This window comes from Rattus norvegicus, chromosome 4, assembly GCF_036323735.1.
Source record: "Rattus norvegicus strain BN/NHsdMcwi chromosome 4, GRCr8, whole genome shotgun sequence".
In the NCBI taxonomy this organism is placed as follows: Eukaryota; Metazoa; Chordata; class Mammalia; order Rodentia; family Muridae; genus Rattus; species Rattus norvegicus.
The window spans coordinates 183,327,125-183,349,549 of record NC_086022.1 but is presented as its reverse complement, the minus strand read 5'-3'; the positions used below and the strand labels follow the sequence as shown (position 1 = coordinate 183,349,549).

Here is a 22,425-nt window from a genome sequence, read left to right as displayed (position 1 = left end):
CTTTAGGATCTGTGATGACTAGCTTTAATTATCAACCTGACACAACCTAGAATCTCTTGGGAAGAGTGTCTCAGTGAACGATCGTTTACCTTGGACTGCTCAGTGGGCATATCTGTGGCGGATTGTCTTAATAAGTTAACTAATGTGAAGACCTTGCCTTCTGTCGGTCCTAGGGTTCCTGTATAAGAGTAGAGATACCATGCATTTATTTTCTCTGTGCTTGACTGTGGGTATATGGCCAGGTGTCTCAAGTTTCTGACACTGTGACTTCTCTGCAATGATGGACTATAACCTGGAATTGTGAGATAAAATAAGTCACTTTCTGTCATGGCATTTTATCACAGCAACAGAAAAGAAACTTGAACAGTGTTTTCCTTTAGCCTAATGGTGTCTTTTCATGAGCAGCTACTCTTTATATAGTGAAATCCAGTGTGTCAAGACTTTTCATTTCTTACTGGACCTTTTTAAAATAACTTTTTTTATTAAAAAAAACTAATCTTAGGTCTAAAATCAACGCAGAACTGATTTCTTGTAGAGTGGAATTTGGGGGTCTATGTTTCATTGATCATTTATTTTAAATATGGCCTTTCCCCTCCTATGCTATAGTTATATCTTTGTTATGAACCAGCGACTCTAAGAGTCATTTGGGGATATGTAGGAAGTAGATGCTAGATGGAATTGGGGGGTACAAGATTCATTATGGGAAGAAAGGCATTTGGAGGAAAGTACAGAAAAAGCAGGGGACAGCCATACCTGTCACCTGTGAAAGGAGAAAGTGCTGTGGCCATAAAAGAGGCTCAGACACACTGGAGCTGAGAAGGTCATAACCAGTTCAGTGAAGAACTCCAGGGCAAAGAGTACCATGGGGAGAGTCCTGAGCTAGAACAGCCGACTCCCATTGTGGCATCATTGGCATGAGCATTCATTAAGAAGGGGCCCTGGGCTTGAATGCTGTAAAGAGTCTGTAGGTGCCATTGCTCAGACTCTTTGTGGTGGTCCAGGGAGACCTGAGTGATAAAGGTCACACCATGGCTTCCATAGTTCAGCCTGGCATTGCTTTATGTAGAGCCAGATGCCACAGTTCCCACAGGCTTCCTGAGAGTATGCTGGGAGCATGAACAAGGATCCTCATTTTTCAGGTCTTCTCAGTGCCGTAGCCTACACTCAAAGTCATTAAACTATTCTATTATTCTGTCTTGTTGCCTCTGCAGGTGTGTGTGGCTTACCTGGTGGTCTGACTCAAAGCTCACTGGGTCTTAAAAGCTTCTCTTCCTTCCAGCTTAAATTAAGATAGCTGCAAGATAGTGTAGATAATATTTAGCATGTAGACCACATTAGCTTTTACTAAATTCTCAGGCCAGAGCTTCTGTGCATGTCCACTTGTGGTTACGTTGGGTGAGGATAGGTGAGTGGGAGTCCAGTAGAGTCACTGAGTTCACACATGTTCTAACTGCCTCACTGCCTAGGAGCAACTGTCTCATCCTGCTGATCTGGCGCAATGGACTTGGACAAGAGCTGACTCCATTTCTCAAATGACACTTCCTGAACTATGGCAGTAGTTATTGGCCAGTGAATCCTCATAGTGAGTTCCAGATCAGCCCGAGCTAGAGAGCGACCCTGTCAACAGGCAAACAATCCTTAAAATACGCAAAATGATGGAAGGCAGAAATGTAGAACCTGCCGGGCTTCTCAACCCAAATGATTTGTGTAACACTTGCAATGGAAGGAGCTGGCCCAGCATCTGCTTAGGGCTGTTGACAGCAAGCCATTTCTCAAGACAGCACTCACCGTACTGTCTTTGCTGTGAGCGCTCACAGGTGGTTCAGGATAAAGGGCTGTTTATGCAGACACACCAAGCAACAGATGTTGGGATGATGGCTAATTATTAATTGCAATAGTTTGTCTTTATAAACAAAGATCTTTGCTCTGCTCATGGTGTTTTTAGAAGCCTATTGACTCCAGCGATCATATGGTCTGTTTTTGTGTGCTAAATACTGCATATATATGATGCTGTGAGGGAGCTATTTTCTCCTAATTGAAGTATTCCCTGCTGGAGAGAGGAGGAGGCCGCCCCTAAGACTCAGGAAGCTCATGAAACTTACAAGATTTAGGTATAGTGAGAGCTCACAGGTTACAAAGACCCTGTCAATGTTACAAAAGTAGTAAACAGTAGCTAGTAAAGTGTCACCCATGATGGAGTGGGCTTTTTAGGGATGAAGCTGATTTTCATTACTCATACTCTTGTTAGTAACCCCCAAAAAATACTTAGATTCATCAAGCTGGGCTTGTGTGAAATTTGCTTGTTGATGGTGCCTTATCTAGGTTGAAGAGAAAAAGAGACACAAAAGTGGCCTAGTAACTCTTGAATAGATCTATGCCTACTGCTGGCTCAGTGCTGTCTATGACTAGACTCTGTTCACATATGAGAGCAATGAATACGATCAGAACGTGGAATAACGAACCAGACATAAAGTAAAAAAACTAACTAACTTTTTGTTTTTTTTTTTCAAAATTCAGTGTTCTACTTTAATTGAAATTGTATTAAATGATCAGGAGAACACCCCCGCCCCACGCCACTGCTGCCCACTGGAGATACTTTTTAAATCTCTGTAAATAATTAGTTGGATCTGTGTGGCAACTTTTCTTTATTATTATTCAAGATTGCCTTTATCATATGTCTAAGATCCACTCTTTTCTAATTAACTGCTATTATCTTTATAAGTAAGAATAAGGACTGTGGCTTTTATTCTAACATTATAAAACCCTGGATGGTTTAAGCAGCACTTTCTTTCTTTCTTCCTTCCTTCCTTTCTTCCTTTCTTCCTTCCTTCCTTCCTTTCTTTCTTTTTTTTTTTTTTACAATTTCTTAATTTATGCGCTATAGTATAGCTTTAAAAAAGTGATTACATCCAGTTTGCATTACAAGGCAGTATTTTTTCCTTTTTTCCCCATCTTTATTAAATTGGGTATTTCTTATTTACATGTCAAATGTTATTCCCTTTCCCGGTTTCCAGGCAAACATCCCCCAACCCCTCCCACTGCCCTTCTATATGGGTGTTTCCCTCCCCATCTACCCCCGATTACCACCCTCCCCCCAAGAATCCTGTTCACTGGGGGTTCAGTCTTGGCAGAACTAAGGGCTTCCCCTTCCACTGGTGTCCCTACTAGGCTATTCATTGCTACCTATGAGGTCAGAGCCCAGGGTCAGTCCATGTATAGTCTTTGGGTAGTGGCTTAGTCCCTGGAAGCTCTGGTTGGTTGGCATTGTTGTTCATATGGGGTCTCAAGCCCCTTCAAGTTCTTTCAGTCTTTTCTCTGATTCCTTCAACGGGTGTCCCGTTCTCAGTTCAGTGGTTTGCTGCTGGCATTTGCCTATGTATTTGCCATATTCTGGCTGTGTCTCTCAGGAGAGATCTACATCTGGTTCCTGTCAGCCTGCACTTCTTTGCTTCATCCATCTTATCTAGTTTGGTGGCTGTATATGTATGGGCCACATGTGGGGCAGGCTCTGGATGACTGTTCCGTCAGTCTCTGTTCTAAACTTTGCCTCCCTATCCCCCTCCTAAGGGTATTCTTGTTCCCCTTTTAAGAAGGAGTGAAGCATTCACATTTTGGTCATCCTTCTTGAGTTTCATGTGGTCTGTGCATCTTGGGTAATTCGAGCATTTGGGCTAATATCCACTTATCAATGAGTGCATACCATGTGTGTTTTTCTGTGATTGGGTTACCTCACTCAGGATAATATTTTCTAGTTACATCCATTTGCCTATGAATTTATGAAGTCATTGTTTTTGATAGCTGAGTAGTACTCCATTGTGTAGATGCACCACATTTTCTGTATCCATTCCTCTGTTGAAGGGCATCTGGGATCTTTCTAGCTCTTGGCTATTATAAATAAGGCTGCTATGAACATAGTGGAGCATGTGTCTTTGTTGTATGTTGAAGCATCTTTTGGGTATATGCCCAAGAGAGGTATAGCTGGGTCCTCAGGTAGTTCAATGTCCAATTTTCTGAGGAACCTCCAGACTGATTTCCAGAATGGTTGTACCAGTCTGCAATCCCACCAACAATGGAGGAATGTTCCTCTTTCTCCACATCCTCGCCAGCATCTGCTGTCACCGGAGTTTTTGATCTTAGCCATTCTGACTGGTATGAGGTGGAATCTCAGGGTTGTTTTGATTTGCATTTTCCTTATGACTAAAGATGTTGAACATTTCTTTAGGTGCTTTTCAACCGTTCGATATTCCTCAGCTGTGAATTCTTTGTTTTGTTCTGAACCCCATTTTTAATAGGGTTATTTGTCTCCCTGAAGTCTAACTTTGTGAGTTCTTTGCATATTTTGGATATAAGCCCTCTATCTGTTGTAGGATTGGTAAAGATCTTTTCCCAATCTGTTGGTTGCCATTTTGTCCTAACCACAGTGTCCTTTGCCTTACAGAAGCTTTGCAGTTTTATGAGATCCCATTTGTCTATTCTTAATCTTAGAGCATAAGCTGTTGGTGTTTTGTTCAGGAAATTTTCTCCAGTGCCCACGTGTTCGAGATTCTTTCCCACTTTTTCTTCTATTAGTTTGAGTGTATCTGGTTTGATGTGGTGGTCCTTGATCCACTTGGACTTAAGCTTTGTACAGGGTGATAAGAATGGATCCATCTGCATTCTTCTACATGCTGACCTCCAGTTGAACCAGCACCATTTGCTGAAAATGCTATCTTTTTTTCCATTGGATGGTTTTGGCTCCTTTGTCAAAAGTCAAGTGCCCATAGGTGTGTGGGTTCATTTCTGGGTCTTTAATTCTATTCTAGTGGTCTATCTGCCTGTCTTTGTACCAATACCATACAGTTTCTATCACTATTACTCTGTAATAATGCTTGAGTTCAGGGAATAGTGATTCCCCCAAAAGTCCTTTTATTGTTGAGGATAGTTTTAGCTATCCTGGGTTTTTTGTTATTCCTGATGAATTTGCAAATTGTTCTGTCTAACTTTCTGAAGAATTGGATTGGAATTTTGATGGGAGTTGCATTGAATCTGTAGATCGCTTTTGGTAAAATGGCCATTTTTACTATATTATTCTTGCCAATCCATGAGCATGGGAGATCTTTCCATCTTCTGAGATCTTCTTCAATTTCTTTCTTCAGAGACTTGAAGTTCTTATCATACAAATCTTTCACTTGCTTGGTTCAAGTCACACCGAGGTATTTTATATTATTTGGGACTATTATGAAGGGTGTTGTTTCCCTAATTTCTTTCTCAGCTTGTTTTTCTTTTGTATAGAGGAAGGCTACTGATTTATTTGAGTTAATTTTATACCCAGTCACTTTGCTGAAGTTGTTTATCAGATTTAGTAGTTTTCTGGTGGAACTTTTGGGATCACTTAAATATACTATCATATCATCTGCAAATAGTGATATTTTGACTCCTTCCTTTCCAATCTGTATCCCTTTGATCTCCTTTTGTTGTCTGATTGCTCTGGCTAGGACTTCGAGAACTATATTGAATAAGTAGGGAGAGAGTGAGCAGCCTTGTCTGGTCTCTGATTTTAGTGGGATTGCTTCAAGTTTCTCTCCATTTAGTTTAGTGTTGGTTATGGGTTTGCTGTGTATTGCTTTTACTGTGTTTAGGTATGGCCTTGAATTACTGTTCTTTCCAGGACTTTTATCATGAAGGGGTGTTGAATTTTGTCAAATTAAGCAGCACCATCTTAAGCAGCCTCATCTTGAGGCAGGTTTCTCTTGCCTACATGTTGTTCTAAATTCACATGTTCCTCCCTCTTCCTACAAATATGAGAACAACGGAGAACCCTGGCAATGATTTCAAAATCTAGGAGCTAGGACACCTCTTTGCACCAAGATAGCAGTCACTTAGCACAGCTCAGTGCTACCCTATCTATGCTTACTTTTACACAGGGAGGCTCAGAATCCGGGTTTTCAACCCATATCAGCTTTGTTAATAATGGACTATATTAGGGGGTTAGTTGTTCAAGGGATTCTTAGAAAAGGATGACTCAAGCCTCCCATCTCATTTACGTTCAAGACAGAATAAAAAGAATTCAAGTTCAAGGCCAGCTTGGGCCACAGAGCAAATTCAAAGCCAACCTGGGCAGCATAGTGAGATCCTGTCTCAAAATAAGAAATACAGAGAGAAAGCTTGGGATGTAACTAAGTCATAGAGCATTTGCCTAAAATGTACATGGTTCTGGTTTGGTCTCCAGAAACATACACACACACACACACACACACACACACACACACTTCTATGACTGCTCATCTGCCTGCCTATCTGTTTGTTCATCAGTTCATCCATACGTTGTTCTCCCCCACCCCCTCAAAGAGAAATAAATCTTGTTTGGTTACGATTCTATAAAGTCTAGGGACTTTAAAATGTTAAGTTAAAGGCAGATACTTCCCATAAATCAAGTGAGTTAAATCACAGGTCCAAGACTTCGGTGAAAACACAGTCAAAGCTGGGAGACAGTTTTCTGTGACTATCTCATGGTCATGTGTAGCTCAAGGTTGGTTTTTTTTTTTTTTTTTTTTTTTTTTGAGCAAAGGAAAGGTTTAAACAGAAAACATCCTTGGAAACCAGAGGCAGTGCATCCCTTAGGAAAGGTTAGAGGAACACCTCCCTTCTCTGAGTGGTCTATCTAGTAGGCAGCTTTTAGCACAAGGCTGAAAGAAATATGCACCAGTGTCTTGTTATAGCTCAACAATCCCCAGGGGGCTTCTCAGGCCAGGAGAAGGCAACTCACCCTAAGAATAGGGCAGCAGGTTGCCTAGCAATCTACATGGTAGATTTTACCTATATGCAGAATTGTTGAGTTGTTGGCCTATGTGTCAAAATTGATGCTTGGATATAAATCAGTTTGGGTCAGGGTATATGAGATGTAGAGAGTTTAAAAGACTCAATGTAGTCCTTCCCTTTAATTTCACTGGTTCACATGAGCGACAGATTATGAGGAAACTTAGGATTGGAGTCTACGCTTCATGTATTCTCTTGGTAGCAACAAGTAAGAAACAACCAGGGATACAAGAATCAGTGCCTCATACCTGCTTCCTGCAAAAACCCTCTCAAATGTTCAGAACAGCCTGCTATGGTCTGAATGACGACTCTCGAGAAATGAGCACGTCAAAACTGACCCCACTGTGCACACTGGATCTGATGGGGTCTTGACTTCTAAGACTCTAAATCTCTGTTATGTGTAAATTACCTGTCTGTAGAATTTTGCCGTAGCAATGTAAATAGATGAAAGACAAGAAGCTACAATCATCATATTAAGAGGTGTATAACTTAGCAAAATCAAATTGCATTTATGTATCGGTTATAATTGTAAAGACAACATATTCTCCGATAAATTTGAACACTTTACGACTTTTACTATAGAGAAAATAGCATGCATGTATATTTTCATGTAGAGAAATGAGTTAATAAAAGAACTTCAAACATGGAAAGGTAGAAAGGTGTTATACTAGGCCTGGAGAAATGGCTCAATGGTTAAGGGCACTGGCTGCTCTTCCAGAGGTCCTGAGTTCAATTCCCAGCCTCCACATAGCAGTTCGAAACTGTCTGTAATTCTAGTTCCAGGGGGATCTACACCCTTACACAGATATAAATTCACACAAAGCACCAATGAACATGAAATAAAGATAAATAATAAATTAAAAAAGAAAGGTGTTATACTAAAATAAAGCAATGTAGAGGGATACTGTTTATGCAGTGTCTTAGGGTTACTATTGATGTGTTACAGCTCCATGACCAAAGCAACCCGGGAAGGAAAGAGTTCATTTGGCTCACACTTTCATAGTATTGTTTATTGCCAAAGGAAGTCAGGACAGAAACTCAAACAGGGCAGGAACGAAGAAGCAGGAGCTAATGCAGAGGCCATGGAGGAGTGTTGCTTTCTGGCTTGCTCCCCATGGCTTGCTCAGCTTGCTTTCTTATAGAACCCAGGACCACCAGCTCAGGGATGACACTACCCACAATGGGCTGGGCCCTCTCCCACCAATCACTAATTAGGAAATTGCCCTCCAAGCTTGCCTGCAGCCTGATCTTATGGAGGTGTTTCCTCAATTGAGATTCCCTCCTCTCAGAGGATGTTGGCTTATGTCAAGTTGACATAAAACTGTCCAGCACCTGTGGGTTCCAGAAGAGAGGCTATAAAATGAGGTTGCTCACAAATAGGGAGGGCTTTGGCTGTTCTGTGTAGTTACTACTGGGTTTGCATGTTGGTGGTGGTAGTAGTAGTAGTAGTAGTAGTAGTAGTAGTAGTAGTAGTAGTCTTGAGTAACCCTTACACAAAGAATTATAAACTGCACACAAATGGAAAAGCAGCAAGAATTTTATTTAAAGAGACAGTACAAGATGGGTTAGTGTGCTCAAGAGTACTGGTCTTAACTCTCTTAAGTTTAAGTCTTTCTCTTGTCAGGTCTCAAAGAAGAGTTATTGGCTGAGTATTCAGAGTTACCCGATTGGATCGGTGATCTTGGGTCATGTCAATCTTTCCTGCACATAGTTACAATGACCCCTATTTTAACAATTTGCATGCCTGATCGTGCATAGGCATAAGGTGGATAAAGGGAGAATTCTCCTGAAAGTTCACTGAGTAGCCACAGTTTGTGTTACTCTTATGTATCCCAAACTGGTTCAGGCTTGACTGGCCTCTCACCTCTAGTTCTTGGATGTGTTGGGACAGACTTCTGAATGGAAAGCAATCCCAAGAGATGAGTTGCTAAGGTGCCACAAAGGAGGAGTCAATAGCTTGTACTTCCCACTCCCGTGGGCAGGTTAGGGTTACAGTAAAGTGGCTGAAGGCAGTAAGGGTTCCATGTTGGGAGACACATTGTTGGGAAAGGACTTGTGAAAGTTAAGCCAAATGGAGTCCCAGGTGGCCAAACTACACTATGGCTGCCTCGCCCGGAAAGAGTTACGTCACTGTTTCATGCTGTCATGCCAGCCCCTGCAGTGGTCTCCTTTCAATGAATTGAACTTATGATGAAAATGTTAATGTATCAAGCTTTAAAAAGTAAAACCTAGCACACAGTAAAAAAATTTCAGGAAATACATGAGGAGAAAAGTTCAAAGGGGGGGGGTGATTATAAATTTGATGGTGTCCAGTGGAGTTTTGTGTAGGTAGTATCTTCCCTTTTTCTCACCAAGGGAAATCTGTGCTAACAATTTGTACACGGCAAATAAAAGAAATCCCTTCAGTATGGATTTTATTAGGGTTGCAAAAAAAATTACAGAATGTACTGAGTCACAGGTCTAAAGGCCAGAATAAAAGTACACTCTTTGTGGAATTATATTCCCTCTGAAGGTGCCAGAGGGGTAAATGTGTCATGCCTGGTCCTTCAGCCACAGGCAGGCAGGCAAGCACTCTTTGGCTTTGAGACGAGACACTTCAATTATGCAACCACGTCTCTGGGTGCCATCTTATCCCTGTGAACATCTGTATCTAAGTTTTGTGAAGACACAATCTTCAAACCAGACTCCATTTAACCATCTCGGATGCTTTATTTTAATGTAATTAAGCCTTTAATGAACCCAATTTCAAATAAGATAATAGTTTGAGGTGCTTAGGGTTTGAGTTTTAACATGTACTTTGGGAGATAAACTGTTTACCCTAGAACTCTGATCTTATGTTTTCCAAATGAACTTAGTGAAGCCAACTGTGTGGAAAGTATAAAATGCTTAGCGTCTAAGCAAAAGTAGGAAATCAGAGTATGGAAAATGGTGGCCACAGCAGAGATCGACAGTCCTGTGCCATTTACCCCTAGATGGAATGTTAGCAAAATAAAATTTTGTGGGGATTAAAAGAAAAAAAAGAAAACCTGTGCTAATGTCGATCGAAAGCGATGTCTGGGAGAAAGAAACTATTTTGACAATGACTTTTCTAGGCCAAAGCTTGTGTAGAGGAAACCATTAAACAAATGATCATTAATATGATCACAAACTGATAGAATTTAGAATGAGTTATGCAAAGGAGACTGCTCTATTACTAAAAGAGCCTTTTAAGAAGGTTCTAATATACGTGGGCACTACCTGGCAAGAATCTGTGTGCAATGGTTTGAATAAAAATGGTTCCATAGGTCCATAGGGAGGGGCATTATTAGGAGGTGTGGCCTTGTTGGAGTAGGTGTGGATTTGTTGGAGGAAGTGTGTCTTTAGGGGGTGGGCCTTGAGGTCTCAGAAACTTATGTCAGGTCTAGTGGCTCACAGTCCCTCCTCCTGCTGCCTATGGATCCAGATGTAGGACTCTGAACTATTTCTCCAGCAACATGTCTGCCTGTATGCTACCATGTCCTCCCCCCCCAACCCTCGAGGATAAACAACTAAACTGTAGGCCAGCCCCAACTGATTGTTTTCCTTAATAAGAGTTGTCATGGTCATGGTGTCTCTTCACCACAATAGAAGCCCTAATTAAGATACCATGGAAATGTATCAAAAGGGCAAAGTAGTGTAAGAGGTGGAGCCAGGCTTGGCTGAGTGTGTTGAAGGAGATATTTACAGGAAGGAGGGAAAGGAAGAAAAAGGTGAGGTAATGTGTCTGAGAAATCAGATTACACCATGAAGTGAAAAACTGGAGGTTCATCAGAGTAGCCCCTGATCAAGTTTCTGAGAAAGCGGCTATAAAGTAGCATGTTAGAGGCAGGACAACAATGGAAGCATGAAATTAAACTATTACTTTTGGATTTCGGGACACAATCCTGTACTGTAGCCAGATTGGTATAGAAGGAACAGTAATCTTCTGTGTTAGCCTCCTGAGTGCTGGGATAATTAAGTCAACTGTAATGTATTTACCTACAGATTTATTAGATAATCAGAGTAAACGCCAAACAGTTCTTGTTTAAACCTAAAGTTAATCAGGTGATACTGACAAGCCACACAAGGACATTTATTGCTTTGGGCTCCATATCCCTGGTTTGAAAGACATCAACAAACCCTGTAATTTTTATAAGTGCTTCCACTTAATACAATGATTAACGACAGTTCCTTATATTTACAGGCAATAAAGACAAGGAGGCCATTGTAAAATAACCACACATTCTTCCCTTACCACAAAGATGATGTTTTTATTTTCCTAGACTACATTTCTGCCAGCTGGTGCCCTGCTGAGTCCAGTACAATGCAGTAGAGGTAGAGATGGAAATGGAGGCATAGCTCAGTGGTAGAGTCCTCACTTCTCACCTGCAAGACCCTGAGTTCCCTTCTCAGCACCATGAGGGGAAAAGAAAAGGAAGGATGGACAAGCCTAGAGTGCAAGTCCTCCTTTACCTCTTCTCTTTCATCCCTGACACGTCCACATGAACAAGCCCAGATCTCCCGTTAAGAGGTGAGAAGATAAGAGGCCACATGGAGCAAAGACAGATGACCCTCCATGAGGGCTCAGACCTTTAAGAGAGGCTACCTGAGGTCAGCAGTGTCGATCGTGAAGCAGTCCAAAGATGCACCAGTGAGCCAGGGTGAGACAAAGAGCTGCCCAGCAGATCTCAGCCACAGCTGGTGACTTGTGCAATGCTGTACTAGGAATATCCTTCATCTTTTTTAATCTTTAGAGCCATCAACGATGGAGGTGGCTCATTATCTAGTAGAAGCTCACAGGTCCATGAAATTCAGGATAAAATCATATCCACTGGCACACAGCTAACTAGCACTCTGAAACATTAGGAAGATACACTTGGTAGGGAAAGACATTGCTCAACTTTACTCATACCCACCGAGCTGTTCCGTTTTATAGGAGCTAATATGGAAAAGCTAGAATTGTAAAACTAATTATGTAATGCAGGGAGAAGGGGCCCAGGAAAGAACAGCCTGACCCTGAGCTCCTGACACTTGGAAATCCCCATCCTCATGACTAAGCGTTAAAGGTCAAACGATACTTCTGGCTACATTGTACTTTTCCATTACCTCACTTTGTGTGTTCAAACAACCCTAGAAAACCCTCCTCTTGTCCTAACCCTTTGCTGTCTCTCTTCCTGCTCAAACGCAACAACCATACTGTTTCTTCCCAACAAATCTCTTGTGTGAGGTCTGCTGTGTGGTGTGACTGTGTATTCCTGTGCCAGATAAAGCCTTACAGGAGTAGTACATAATGTTTATGCCATAGTGAATGTGGTCAGTTTCAGGGACTTGTTGAAGCTATTTTGCGCTGTTATCTTCCTGTTTTAGGAGCTTCCCTTCAAGATGGAATGTTTCAGTCTCAGAGGAAACTGTTACACAACAAATTATAAAAATTTAGACTATCTGGACAAAACCTAACGGGTTTTTTTTCTGATTAACAGCATACAAATTCCTTCAGTTTAGTGGTTCTTAACCTATGGGTCACAACCTCTTTGGGTGTGTGTGTGCTGAAACCCTATCACAGGGGTTGCCTAAGACCATTGGAAATCCACAGATATATTTACAATTTGTAACAGTAGCAGAATTACTTATGAAGCAGCAACAAAAATAATTTTATGGTTGGAGGTCACCACAACAGGAGGAACTGTGTTAAAGAGTCACAGCGTTAGGAAGGTTGCAAACCACTGCTTTAGTTGTTTTATTATTACCTTTTTTTTTAGTAGTCCATTTTGGCCTCAAATTAGTGATCCTCTTGCCTCAGCCCCTTGAAACTGGAATTATGCCATGGTGCTTGATGAAAAAGAAAAGTTCTTAAAAATGTTTGGAGCCAGGTGGGATGATGCATGTCTGTAATCCCAGCATTGGGAGGCAGAGGTAGGAGAATTGCAAATTCGAAGTATAAAAAAATTAGGAAGAAGACAGGGAAAGGGGAAGGGGGAGGGGAGGGAGACAGAGGGAGGGGGAAAGGAGGGGAGGGGAGGGGAAGAAGAGGGAGAGGGAAATACCGGAACACCAAGATTCTAAAATAGTTACAAAACAGTTGACCTAAGTCATTACTTAAAAGTTATTTGTATCTGGTTTGGCCTTAGGTTTACTATGTAGCCCAGGAGAATTCAAATTTATCTTCCTGCTGGTACTTCCCAGGTGTTTTGGTTACGACATGTTCAGATTTTAATCACTTAAGAGCAGATAAGTAAGTACCAGTTTAAAATTTCAGTTTGCTTTCAGAATTTAATGCAATTAGCAATCCTATTTTATTTAGAGTTGGAGATTTCAGCTAGGAATTGAAGCTGGGGGTGGAGGTTGGATTTCATGTTGCCGAGGACTGGGGCTGGGACTAACGGCTCTGTGATCTCGTTGCAGCCTTTCTCTGCTGTAGGCTGCTGCCTTTGCAAGTGCTCATGATAGAGGTGATGACCGGAATGTGTCACCACAGATGCCCTTGTCTCTCCTAGTGCATCGGATAGGAAAGTGTTGACGACAGGGTGTTCTTGGGGGCTTTAGTATCAAGTGGCCCAGCAGATGGGTAATTGAGCACTCAGTTGTGCACTGTTTAAATTGACTGTGACCTCAGGGTCTGGCATTAAGCAAATAACAGTGAAATCAGATGGTTGAGTGATGCTGTCCTTATAGGTGATGGGGCCCCTGGGTATTTGGAGAGCAAGCTATTCTTGTCATCTTCCAGAGCAACTGCAACAGATTTGGGCAATTGTCCATTTGCAAATCATTGGCCACACTTTTGACCCCATATCCTCACCATGAGTTAATTCAGAGAGCAAAGCTGCAATGTTTTTCCAGACACAGGGAGGCAGAAGTAAATGATTCCCTCTTGCTCTAGCTATTAGCAGTGACCACAAAAACCAACCTGATCATGGCTTAAGGGTGTTCCTATAGAAATGTACAGGGAATGTGATAAAGGACAGTAGCAAGAAGAGGAGAGAGGTTGGAGCTAGATAGCGTTTCAGTTTTGATAGTGTAATAACATTTTATATTCAGGCCCCAAACACTGTTGCCTTTTCAGTAAAATAAACCCAATCTGGAGCTCAAACCACATAGCAGATTTCTAATTGTAATAGTATCAAAAGGTAGATAGCACTAGAATAACATGAGGAATGGAAGGCTTTGGGGGTGTTGCTGTTCAGATAAAGCAGCAACTACAGCATTGTATGCTGTTATGGTTTGAGGGTATCATGTCCCCATAGACTTACGTGTTTAAGCACTTGATCCCCAGATGGTGACGCTGTTTAGGAAGTTATGGGACCCTTAGGAGGTGGAGCCTCATGAGAGAAGGTAGGTTGTTGTGCATGTTTGTGTGCTTGTGCTGTGCTCTCTGGTTGTGTGTGTGTGTGTGTGAGTGTGTGTGTGTGTGTGTGCGTGTGTGTGTGTCTGTGTGTGTCATCATCACCTGAGGTTTTCTAGTTTAGTCCTACTTCCTGTCTGTTCTTCTGATTGCAGATGTGACCAGCTGTCTCCTTCTGCCACCACACTACTCTTACTACGATGGGCTATATGCCTTTGAACTGTAAGTCGGTAACGAATCTTTCCTGCCTTAAGTTGGTAGTGTCAGAGATATTTGGTCACAGCAGTTGGAGAAGTAATTAATCCATCTACCAAATATACTTATTCTAGTCATATATTAAGAGATTTTGGAAATGTTCTGAAGGTGGGTCTGTAGATTTTATGAACCACCTTGAACAGTGGTCCTAGTCTTCCATTTTCTACCTGGCTCTCATATGTACCCAATTGTGATGGCTAATCTCAGTTGTCAACTTGACTGTATCTGGAATGAATTCCAGAAATAGAGGGCATACCTGTGATCCAGATCTTGAGACTGGAAGACATGAGTTTTTTGATCTGGATCTCGTAGCATAGTGGACAGGAAAAGCAAGGTGATACAGGCCTTTAATCCCAGTAGACAGAAGCAACCAGATCTTTGAGTACAAGGCCAGCCTGGAACATAGCAAGCTCCAAGTAAAGAACAGCTTAGGTTTAAGTGTGGTGGTACACACCTTTAATCTGGGCCATACCTTCTGATGGAGTGCTACATACAAACATAGGAAGAAGGAAGGCTTTTTTTCCAGCTTATACAGAAGACCAGCTGAAGCACCTAGCCTTGTGTGGCACTGAGCAACTACCGGATTCTTGGACTTCCTATTCACAACTGCACATTGTTGGGTGAGTTGTATTGGAGACTGTAAGTCATTCCAATAAATTCCCTTAATATATAGAGACATTCCATGACTCTAGAGAACACTAATACACCTATCTACATAGACTACATGCATACCACCTTAGTTCCATGCCTAGAGGATGTAAAAACATGTTTCGATCTTCCTCCAACACGGTTTCAAAAGGAAATGGATGTTGCTCAGTATGGTCTCTTCTGTCCATCCATCTGCTGTGCCTTTGCAGGGTGAGGTACTTGCTATGCATTACTGTGACCAAAATACAATAAAAGTAATTTAAGAAAAATTAAAAAAGCTTACTTTGGTCTGTGGTTTCAGAGAGTTTGTTCCTATGGTTTCTTGGTCCCAAGAGCTTGAGCAGAACATCATGGTGGCTACAGAGTGTAGCTGGTCACATCGTGGCTGACCATGAAGCAAATAGCACAGCAGGAATCAGGGGCCCACAATTTTAAAGACTTCTCTCTTTTCCACCAGCTAAGCTTCCTTCCCAAATTGAACAGCTTCCCAAAATAGCACCATGAATCTAGGGAGAAGCTTCATAGGGTTTTGGGGACTTACTTCCAGATAAGGAGCAGTAGGCCATTTCTGTAGCATGTACAGAAGTAGATTCTGGGGATTCTGATATAAGGGTTCAAAATATGGAGGGGGGCATCTAGATGTTTCTCCCTACCTAGGGCCTGACCTAGTAGACTTGGCTTGGATGGGAGTTGACTTCCTTTACAATGCAGTCCCTCTGGTAGTTGAGCACTGGATCTTGTCCTCATTTTCATTTGTTTACAGAGAGTAGAGCCTCTGTAAGGATCAAGTGTTCCTTGGCTCTCATGCCTCAGTAATAAATATCTTGGCTATGAGTGGCTAACCTCTACTGCAGTGCCTATTAAAGTATTAACAAGCCAATATCATCATCCTGTGTGATGGTTAATCTTCATTGCCAACTTGATGAAATCTGGAATCATCTAGGAGATATGCTCTGACTGTGCTTGTGAGGATATTTCTAGAGAGGGTTAGTTAAGGAGAGAAGACCCATTCTGAATGAGTGTGACCCAATTCCATGGGTTAGGATCCTGGGCTAAATAAAAAGGAGACATGAGCATTCATCTCTCTCTGTTTCCTGACTATGGATGCCTTGTGACCCTGAGTCTCATGTTCCTGCTGCTATAATTTCCCTACCATGTGATGGTCTATACCAAAGTGAACCAAAGTGAGTCCTTCCTGCCTTAGGTTGATTTTATTACATATTTTCTCATAGCAATGAGACAAGTATCTACACACCTAGTGACTTCTCTTTTCTCTGTATATTGCAGGCATCCACAAATGCATGCCCTTCCACTATGTATCATCCTAGTTGATCACCACAGAAAGCTTTCAAAATTGAGCTGCCATTCTATGCCAGGTACTCTCTGGATTTCACTGAGTACCACCTAGAGGGCCATCAGTTCTAGGGAACAAGGGATAATCAAGATCCAGCTGAAACCTCCATCTCAGGCAGCTTTCTAGTATGGCTCATTTTACTAAGCCTTGTGGGTTGGATCCTTGACAGAAATATCCAAAGTGGACTTTTCTCTGTTCAGTGCTTTTGAAAGCGTTCCCTTGAGATGACAGCCTTTATGTACCCCATTGACTGTTGGCTTGGGATTGGCACTCTGGTCTTACAATAGAAGCAACCAGTCAAGTGGCTATGAGCAATCTGGAATGATGTGAAGCAGTGACCACAGTGATGGTTTAGCAGCACTGTCCTGAACAGCCTTGCAATTCTTTTCCTCAAATGCAGCTCCTACATGGGCTAGGTGAATGAGGAGCTGTATGTCAGTGTCACCAACAGTCTTTTGGGACAGAATGAGAAGAGAATAAGAAAGAAATTGTCCTGGTTGATTTTTCTGATGAGTTGATATAGTCTAGAGTCATCTCACTTGAGAAATTGTCTCCATCAGATTGCCTGTAGTGTATTTTCTTGATTAATGATTGATGTAGGAGGGTCCAGTTCACAGTTGGTGGTTCCACCCCTGGGCAGGTGGTCCTGGGCCTTATAAGAAGGAGGACTGAGCAAGTCACAGAGAACAAGCCAGTAAGCAACATTCCTCCATGGCCTCTGCTTCAGTCTCTGACTTCATGTTCCTGTGTTGAGTACCAGCCCTGGCTTCCCTCAGTGATGGACTATGGGCTGAGAGACATAAAGTAAACCCTTTTGTCTCCAAGTAGCTTTTGGTCATGATGTTTCATCAGAGCATAGAAACAAAGCTATGACAGAGATAGTGGGTGGGAGAGAAGAAACCAGAACTACTCCACTGACTGAAGAATGATTTAAGGCCACATAGAGTAAGGAGAGCTGCCTACACCACAAGCTCCCTGCAGGAGATGCTGCCCCCGGTCTGTTTCTATGACAACTGGATGAAGACCTCAAAAGATCTAACTTGAGTCTGTGCTGCACAGGGATGATTAATGAGACAGGGAAGCGGCTGTGTTTGTCACGTCTCATGATCACACATATGTAATTTATAGTTTAAGTCTCAGCGAAAAGTTGCTGTACCCACAACCTTAGCTTCTGGCTTGTAATTGTGGACCTATAGTCCTGTGAGTCTCTAGAGCCTGCACAAGTTGCTTTCAAGAGTTTTTTAGAGCCCTCTATGCCATTCTAGTGTAGAGCTCCATTTGCAAAGCTAACTGAATTTCAATTAATATATCCAAGAGGGGTGATCCACATCAAAGGACACTCCTTGACTTGGAACCTTTGTAGGTACCTCAGTGGTGTTGAAGGATGCTTCCCCATCTGGGGGCTTGGTCACTGCAATTCCACAGTGGTTTGCTTGAACCCCAAATTCAAATTGTTACATTATTTTAATACATGCAATTAAAACAAGGCACGGCCCTAGTAGCCCATTTGACAAAAAAAGGTAGACTGTAGACATTTTGGTGTGTGGAACGCTGGCAAGAATGTCATGACTAAGCAGATTAGAAATTAAAGCACTAGCTGAGAATTTCTTTCTCCATTACGTCCATAAATAGCAACGATTTGACATGCAGAATCGAAAGTCAGTCATTATCGGGGAAAAATTACTTCTGATCTTTTTCTTTGCATGGCTGATTTATTCTCCTCCACTGTCAAGGGAAGACTTTTACCTTAAAAATATTCCCTCTTTTAACTCTCCCATTTCTTTATCCCCCTTGACAGGAGGATGGCAGCAACTCTATCGAATGGCAACAAGCTGAGATATGTTGTTAAATTTTAATCATCCTCTTGCCTGTGAAGCTGATAATTGGGGCTGGTTTAACAGCGCTGTTCTGTCAGTCTCTATAAATCCCCTGCCAGGAGCCTCCTGAGTGGCTGAGATCTCCAGTGTCACTGTAGCCCAAGCTTAGCATTGATTTCACAATCAAACCAAGAAGCAGCACCCAAAACGCTGTCAGTCCAAGCACCCCAGACCAGAGGTTACACTTTATTTCTTCCCTCCAATGGGATGAATGGTGAATGAATAAATTTAGAAATAAGTAAATTTAGTGATTTAGAAACCAGCTGGTCAACCTTCTTTATTAGAGACCTAGTCCCAATCTAGTCTGCCTTGTTCCGTCCAGTAAAGACCCTTTCTCAGTGGTCATCAGAAGCTACCCCATCTTGGGGAACAGGGCAGGGTCCAATGGAAACTCAGCTGTGCATCTGAAGATGTCTTTAAAAATCAAGTCCATTAATTTAACAAAATCATCTCCTAATTTTCCTCTACTTTTCTCACTGACAAATGGATGATAGCGAGTGTTCTCTGCTGGTCCAGTTCTGAGCATCCAAACTTTCCCCTTGAGTTAGTGTCCTCTGTATCTTGGGACTCACAGGTACAGTCCTGCTCTTTTAAGCTTTTTGTGTGAATTAGTGTCCTCTGTGTCTCAAGACTCTGTGGTAATTTTTACCTACATCTTTTCTGCTTTTCATCTCATCTCTGGATAATTCTTTCTTTGCCTCCATTTCTGAGCTCTACCTGAACAAATTTCTAAAACTGGAAGGAATTGCACTGCTGGAAGCATCAAAACTCCATTCCCAATTCTTTACTTTTAAAAGAAACCTTTAGTAACAGGACTTTTTTCATCAAGTTCTGGGGTGTAACCAAAAGCATTGGCAATAGCCTGTAATGCTGGGGTCTCTGTGGCCAAAGCCTTCAAGAAAGGTACCTATTCCTGGTACTGGGTATTTTATTTGTCAAACCATGGTGCCTAGTGGTAGCAATGCTGCCAAGTTACAGGGTGACTCCACTTAAGTTTGTGTATGTACAGCATAGTCTAGTCTGGTGTGGTCTGGTCTGGTCTAGTCTAGTCTAGTCTAGTCTAGTCTAGTCCAGTCTAGTCTAGTCCAGTCTAGCATAGCAAAGCATAGCATAGCATAGCATAGCATAGCATAGCATAGCATAGCATAGCATAAGGTTTCTGTATGACTTCATGAAATTGTGTGTGTGTGTGTGTGTGTGTGTGTGTGTGTGTGTACATCTGCACATTCATGCCTATATACCATGGTGCTTGTATGGAGGTCATAGGACAGCTTTCTGGAACCAGTGTGATTTCTGAGGTTGAATTCAGGTCATCAAGGATTGGCATCATGTGGGTTTACACTGAGTCATCTTGCTGGCCCAGGGTTATCTTTATCTTTTTCTTTCTGTTTTGTTTTTGAAAGAGAGTCTCACTATATAGCCCTGTCTGACCTTGAACTTACAGCAATCCTCCTGCCTTAGCCCTTGAGTAGTAGGATTGTAAGCATGTACCCCATGTCCTCATTATTTCCTTTGTTCTTATGTGTGCATGTATTTCTCATTATGATGATCCACAGCATAAGACTCAGGGAAGCAGCTCTCGGCTGGTAACTCCTGGCTACTGTTTTTCTCTTCTGTAGGATTCTGCTTTGCAGGCTCCTTCAGATTTCCTCTTTTAATGGCATTTACCAGGTGCCTAATTATGTATCAGGTACCATCCTTTATGTGGGAGAATGTGGCAGTCAATAGGACAAAACCTGCATACATAGAGCTTGGATGATTGATGAACATGGTGGTTTTTAACTTGTGGTCTGCCCGTGTGGGTCTCGGAAATCTGTTTTATCCTCTTGTACACGTCCGGTAGGCCCAGTGCTGGGTTGAGAATGGTTTCAGGCACAGAAGTGAAATAATAAAGTTTGGAAAATTAAGAGCCACGAGGAAGCTCACAAAGGTCTTCACTGGCATTGTGGCGTAAGTAACTAATTCATGTCTGCTCCTGCTTTATTGTTAGAGGTCTTGTGCTTGGCTGGTTTCCCCTAAGGAATACATTGTATAATTTACTCTCATGTTGGTCAGCTAATCTCTTAAAGCAGATTAAGATTCTTTCCTACTAAAGTCGAGAGGCTAAGATTACTTCAGATGGATATTAGTATCCAACAGGAACCAGAGAGACCTGGTGAGCTAATTCTGCGAGATTTACATGCCAGTGGAGGCTCCGGCTACATCACAGATACTCACAGAGCATAACATTCTCTGTTAGGGGAGTGGTTCACTTGTCCTTTCTCCTTCCCGTTTCAAAACTTTCCTTGTACACAGGGCTCATGCGAACAATTACGGACCGTCATTTAGCTGCTGTCTGCCAGAACAAGGTGTTAGGTCGTTGAGCAACACCCCATAGAAATCGCAGTACCACGATACATTGTTACTGGCCAACCTATCTTCACGCAGCTGGTGACTCCCTCCACTTTAACATCTCCCCATGAGAGTTCAGACCCAATTCACAAGTCAAGACTCTGCCTAGACAGGGTGGTGACTGTGGGAGTCATGACAGTGGGTGTAATTACAGATTTTCTGGAAAGATTTTTGCCCCACTCCTTCCTCCTGTCTTCTCTGTGTTCCTAACAGTCATTTCTTCCAATTTTATTTTTAAAATCCATTTCCACGTGAAATGCCTTTGTTTAAAGATGTACTCTGAGTATTTTAATTTCCTTCTGAGGTAGAAATTCTCCTGCCTGGTCATAGGTCTTACGGTAGTGATGTTAAAGCCCACTGTTGTCACAACTTGGTGACTCAGGAAAAGAATGGCAATGGACGTGGGGGGGGAGACGGAGAGGGAGAGGGAGAGGGAAGGGGGAGAGGGAAGAGGGAGAGGGAGAGGGAAGGGGGAGAGGGAAGAGGGAAGAGGGAAGAGGGAAGAGGGAAGAGGGAAGAGGGAAGAGGGAAGAGGGAAGAGGGAAGAGGGAGAGAGAGAGAGAGAGACACAGAGAGACACAGAGAGACACAGAGAGACACACAGAGAGAGAGATTGATTTGCATCTGTATTTGGTTCCATGGGGAGGGGGGGACAAACCAGCCCAACTGACAAAACTACCCTGGCTTTCCTTCTTATTCCTGTATTTGCTCTCTGTAACTCAATACATCTCCAAGCCTGCTGTGTTTCCTGGATGAATGGATCCCTTTATCATGGAAATCCTTACCTGGGCTCTACCTGCCACAGTTGCCCCCAGTCAACTGCCTTCTGGAAATGCTGACCCTTGTCTCAACTTTCTCAGGACTAGGCTTTTTATCACAGCTAATTGTTACAATTGTTCCATATTATTACTGGTTTAAAAAAGAAGTGTTGAAATAAAAAGTCATAGTTTACCATAGGTATGTATCACAGGTAAAAAGTGTATTCAGGGCTTTGTGCCCAGTAGGTATCTCCTTTATGGTTTCATCCCCTGGGAGCGTGAGTTGCATCTCTAGTAGAGAGGAGGGGACTATGGTAAATTTCGTGAAATTATTTCTCTTTCCTAATAAGTTTTGTATAATGTGACCAGCATTTGTCACCTTCTGCTTCCTGAACACTGGTGCAATGTGACCAGCTGCTGCCTTGGGCTTCTGTCACCGTGCCTTTCCTGGTGTGACGATGGTATCACCAGGTTTCTTCTTTGTCAGGTATTTCGGTCACAGAAATGAGAAGTAGCTAACACAATATTCAAGGGAGACAAAACCAGCATGGTGGAAAATATCCCTAGTCTAAGCGCCCTGGGCTTACTACTCCACTTAACTGTGGTTCGGTAATTGTTTGAGCCTCTCAGCTATCTAAATTCAAGTGACCCAGAGCTTTGTGTAGTTTCTTGTGCTGTTATGGTGTCCCTTAATGGTCATTGGCCCTGAGGGAGTCAATATGGTTAACAAGGCTACAGAAAATAAGTCAACGTGGCCTCTCTGGGCTGTAGCAAAGGGACCACCTTTTCCTTTACATCTGAGCAAAGACAATCATGGCCCCACCTGCTAAGTACATCACCAACCGTAGGTCAGTTCTTGGACTTCTGCGACATTAATATTCAGCATAGAAGAAGGAAGAAGCTCTTGTTTATGTGCCAAGAGCATCGTAACAGCATAAACATAAAACAACAACTATTTTAGCTCACTGACTAAGGATCATCCCCAGTGTTCTAATAGCATAAAATATTTCA

General features: G+C 42.3%; 1 long non-coding RNA gene across 15 annotated transcripts in view; it reads left to right on the top strand.

Annotated features, from left to right (window-relative positions):
- The window catches only part of LOC120102440 (uncharacterized), a 43,242-nt gene extending 22,185 nt beyond the window's left edge, over window positions 1-21,057 (top strand). For 4 of the 15 annotated variants that reach the window (XR_010066002.1, XR_005504075.2, XR_010066001.1 and 1 more), the window contains one exon: window positions 12,921-15,288. This is a non-coding gene — a long non-coding RNA (uncharacterized LOC120102440). Of the gene's footprint in view, window positions 1-12,920; window positions 15,289-16,321 lie in introns of those variants that run through there. The other 11 variants (XR_010066003.1, XR_005504086.2, XR_005504079.2 and 8 more) reach the window with 11 other exon arrangements.
- The last annotated feature ends 1,368 nt before the right edge of the window (window positions 21,058-22,425 follow it).